At 44.0% G+C, this 4,998-nt stretch overlaps 1 non-coding gene across 1 annotated transcript; it reads right to left on the bottom strand.

Annotated features, from left to right (window-relative positions):
- Positions 1-4,425: 4,425 nt before the first annotated feature.
- Positions 4,426-4,557, bottom strand: LOC114624517. Its single transcript, XR_003711943.1, has one exon. It is a non-coding gene; the product is annotated as a small nucleolar RNA SNORA17 (small nucleolar RNA).
- Between the last annotated feature and the right edge of the window lie 441 nt (positions 4,558-4,998).

The following is a 4,998-nucleotide window of genomic DNA, read 5'->3' as shown; positions in this document are numbered from 1 at the left end:
CTACTTTCCCCTAGAAAGACAGCCCAATATTAACCATCTCAGTCCCCAAGCCCAGGGAATAGGGGCGCCAACTCTTCATTAATTTCTTCAAGCTGATAATGGGCATTGAGATATTAGAAGAGGGGTTGGGGGAAGAGTAAATTGATAAACCTCTGATGTCTGTGTCTTCACTGCATTCAGCTGAGATTCCAGGACATCAGAGGTTCGAGCAGGTCTGCTCAGCTTGCTTGATGAGTAGATACACCAAGGCTGTGTATTCTGCAATATACAATTTTCAAAACAAATTTTAGTATCAAGATATTTTTTGTTTGAATTCTGGAATCTAGTCTTCTGGTGGCCTGTCTCTATCATATATAATCCATATAATTCTGGGAGTTTCTATGAAGGTGTGCTCCCACCATCCTCCCATTCCCGCCTCCCTGCTCTGAAATTCCCCAACATTAGGGAATCCAAACTATTGGGTACCAAGGCCCTCCACTCCCACTGATGCCTGACAAGGCCACCCTCAACTACCTATACAGGTGGACCCATGAGTCCCTCCATTTTTGTTCTCGGGCTGGAGGTTTTAGAATGGCTATTCCAGCTTGTTTCTTAGGATCATTCGCTTGAAAAATTGTTTTCCAGCCTTTTACTCTAAGGTAGTGTCTATCTTTGTTACTGAGGTAGGTTTCCTGTATACAGCAAAATTCTGGGTCGTGTTTACATATCCAGTACATTAGCCTATGTCTTTTTATTGGGGAATTGAGTCCATTGGTGTTGAGAGATATTAAGGAACAGTGATTGTTGCTTCCTGTTATTTTTGTTATTAGAGGTGGAATTATCTTTGTGTGGTTATCTTCTTTTGGATTTGTTGGAAGAAGATTACTTTCTTGCTCTGTCTAGGGTATAATTTTCCTCCTTGTATTGGAGCTTTCCCGCTAATATCCTTTGTAATGCCAGGTTTGTAGAAAGATATTGTGTAAATTTGGATTTTTCATGGAATATCTTGGTTTCTCCTTCTATGGTAATTGAGAGTTTTGCTGGATATAGTAGCCTGGGCTGGCATTTGTGTTCTCTTAGGGTCTGTATGATGTCAGTCCAGGATCTTCTGGATTTTATAGTCTCTGGTGAGAAGTCTGGTGTAATTCTTATAGGTCTGCCTTTATATGTTACTTGGCCTTTTTCCCTTACTGCTTTTAATATTTTTTTCGTTGTTTTGTGCATTTGGTGTTTTGATTATTATGTGACAGGAGGTATTTCCTTTCTGATCTAGTCTATTTGGCGCTCTGTAGACTTCTTGTATGTTTATGGGCATCTTGTTCTTTAGGTTAGGGAAGTTTTCTTCTCTTGACTCTCTTCTATACCTATTATCCTTAGGTTTGTTCTTCTCATTGTGTTCTGGATTTCCTGGATGTTTTGTGTTAAGAACTTTTTGAATTTTGCGTTTTCTTTGACAGTTGTGTCAATGATTTCTATGGTATCTTCTGCACCTGAGATTCTCCCTTCTATCTCCTGTATTCTTTTGATGCTGCTTTCATCTATGACTCCTGATTTTTTTCCTAGGTTTTCCTTCACCAGGGTAGTCTCCCTTTGTGATTTCTTTATTGTTTCTACTTCCATTTTTGTGTCCTGGATGGATTTGTTCAATTCCTTCACCTGTTTGGTTGTGTTTTCTTGTAATTCTTTAAGGGATTTTTTGTGTTTCCTCTTTAAGGGCTTCTACCTGTTTACCTGTGTTCTCCTCAAATTCTTTGATAGTGTTATTTATGTCCTTTTTAAAGTCCTCTATCATCATCATTAGAAGTGATTTTAAATCTGAATCTTCCTTTCCTGGTGATATGGGGAATTCAGGACTTTTTAGTGTGGGAGAACTAGGTTCTAATGATGCCAAGTACCCTGAGTTGCTGATGCTTATGTTTTTGTGCTTGCCTTTCCCCATCTGGGTCACCTTAGCGCTACCTGCCCTGTCTCTTACTGGAGCCTGTCTTTCCTATTATCTTGGTTGTTTCAGAACTGTGTGGGGTGGGTGTTACTACTAGGGTTAGAGCTGGGGCCCAAGATCTGCTCAGTGCTAGGGCCCAGACCAGAAGGAGCCAGTGCTCTGGGCCAGGAGTGAATTCCTGGCTCCTAGTGGGTCCCAGTTACTCCCTGTTTGGGGGGGGGGTTGCTGTCTCCTTACCTAAGATACTGCCTGGGTTAGAGCTCCTGGGAGGCCCACTTCCTCTGTGTTTTGTGAGATTGGGTGCAGAGCAGCTGCCCAGGATCTGCTCAGTGCTAGGGGCCAGACCAGAAGCCAAGTTTTTTAATGTTAATTTTTAAAAAATGTATGTGTGTGTGTCTCTCTGTTTGTATATACCACATGTGTAAGTGTGAAATGGCGGTGCAGAAAGAGGGCATTGGTTATGGGCTGCCTGTCATGGGTGCTGGGAATTGAACTCAGGTCCTCTAGAAGAGCAGTAAGTGCTCTTAACTGCTGGGCTATTTCTTCAGCTCCAGGCCAAGTTTCTTTGTGCTTTTCATAGAAGTATGTCCTTTTACTTTAGGGTTCCTATTTTATTTTTAAATTATACATTTGTAGCCAAATGTGCTAGCCAAATGTGTAGCCAAAGTGCTTGTATGATTATTATATGAGGAGAGGCAAAGTTCTATTTTGTCAATCATTTCGTCTTTGGTGCCTAGCATGATTGCTGAAACATAGGATATACTCAATGACTTAGTCAAATAAAGAACAAATACCTATTGTAGCATCAGTAAATTTCAACTCAGCCACAGCAGCTTAGATAATAGATCATAGGTTTTGAATTGTAGGAAGGACCCTTTAATATAATAGCTAGTATTTACTGGGCGTTTATACATGTAGCAGTTAGCATTTTAAATGTTTTACATGCATTATTTCAGTTATTACTCAAGTCCACATGCACACACACACAATTTATATGTTACATGTTGGGAAACAGAGATAAATCTTGTTAGCAAGAGAAGCTTATTTTAAAATCCAGTCTGTCTGATTTCACATTTCATGCTCTTTTTTAAAAAAAGATTTTTCAAACTTTTTATTTTTATGTGTGTATGTGAACTTTGCATTGTGCACCCCAATCCCCCTCATCTTCCCCTCCCTGCAAACCTGCCCTTTACCCTTGCAATGCCCCCCAACAGAGTGTGTCTCACGGTATTCCCTTTTGTCCACACTTCCTTCCTTGCAAATATTTATTTCGGTGAGCCATTGGTCTGGTATGAGGTCTCTGGTTTCTGCTACTCCATCAGTACTGGAGCCTCACTGAGACTCCTCGAATATCCTGCTGTTGCCCTGTGCCATGGAGATCCTGTATACAGTTTTGGATCTGTAGAACGGGCACTCCAGCATTGATGGGGTACATGTTGGGGTGGACCAATTGAAAGCTCTGGATCTGGGCCTGAGAGGTATCAGCGATGGATGGTAATCGCACTGGCTCTCATGCTCTTGTGGCCAGCTCATCTGTAACTCGTGCAACCAGGGCTAGCCCTACCCTGCTGCCCAGGCAAGGTGCAGGGCCTGCCCATGTCTGGGGCAGGACTAGCATTCTCTCATGACCCCAGTGCCAGCTCTCCCACTTATCCTAGGTGGCAAGGGGCAAGAGTGGGGAACACTGCCACATGGCAGACAAAAGGCAGGGCCAGCTCTCCCACATTCACACCCTTGAGGACGGCTAACCTGAGGCTTCCACAATGTTCAGGGCCCGCTCCCAAGTACTGTGGCTGATATGGGCAGGGTCAACTCTCCTGTTCTCATGCCTCTAGGGCCAGCTGTCCCATAATGGGGCCAGTTCTACACGGCCCTTAGACATCAGCATGTTCCCAGTAGCATCCCAGACTAGGGACATCTGCCTGGCCTTTGGTGGCAACAGACCCCTGCTTCTGCAGAGCTGTGGACACAGACGTGGCCCCCCAATGGCAGCACAGGCCAGGATTTCACCATGGTTCCAGGTGGCATCACCCGCTACTCATGTCAGGCTGATTCTCACTACCCTCGAGTCTCCAGTTCTGCCTCTCTTCATTGTGCACACATGCTTCTCTTTCTTTCCCTTTTCTCCACCACGTGTTTGCTCCTCTTAGTGGCACCTGGTCTCTGAGTGACCAGGGTAATTTCAGGAGTGATCTCAGGAGTGCAATGCCCCACCAGGCAGGGGTCATCTCGAGCATGGTTTGGCCCACCCCCAGGCCTGAGGTGTGCCAGACTGGTATTCATCTCAGGCTAGCTCCTTGTCTGGGCCCCATGGTACCAGGCTCACTCCTCTACTGGCCCACCCGAGTGACCGTCTGTCACAGGCTTACTCCTGCTTGGGGCCTGTGGTCCCAGTCGGGGTTCTTCTAGTATCAGGCTTGCTTACCATCCTGGGAGTTTGTCCAGGCCTACCTGGCCCCGAAGTGGTAGTTATCACAGCCTCCCTTTATCCCCCAACCCCAGGGAATGTTAGGCTACTAACTATTCAGATGTCTATAGGTCAGAACACTGAGCTTAGACATAGCCCCTCCCCTATCTGCCACCCACTGACACACATGTGACACAGCAGTCACATCTGCAATGCCTCCAGGGTCAGGGATTTTTTTTAACTCGTCATGACTTTAATGCTAAGCCATGTAGTCCAATCTTATTTCCAGATGGGAAAATTGAAACATGGCGGAAAATGATTTTTATGTGTTTAAATTAAATTTAGTAGCAAAGCCAGGAGTAGAGTCCAGGTTTCATGATTAATAATTTGCAGCGTTATATTTGCCATCAACGTTAAATTAGTTCTAACAATAATGTTTCATATAATAGCTTTTCTAATTTTATCTTCAAAATGGCATCTTTCTCCAAATGAAGATTTAAATCTTTTTTTAAAGATTTATTTATTTTATTTACATGAGTACACTGTCACTGTCTTCAGACACACCAGAAGAGGGCATCAGATCCCATTACGGATGGTTATGAGACACCATGTGGTTGCTGGGAATTGAACTCAGGACCTCTGGAAGAGCAGGTAGTGCTCTTAACCACTG

Source organism: Grammomys surdaster, unplaced genomic scaffold (genome assembly GCF_004785775.1).
Source record: "Grammomys surdaster isolate TR1022 unplaced genomic scaffold, NIH_TR_1.0 207, whole genome shotgun sequence".
In the NCBI taxonomy this organism is placed as follows: Eukaryota; Metazoa; Chordata; class Mammalia; order Rodentia; family Muridae; genus Grammomys; species Grammomys surdaster.
Note: the sequence above shows the minus strand (reverse complement) of the source record. Positions and strands in the feature narration are given on the sequence as shown.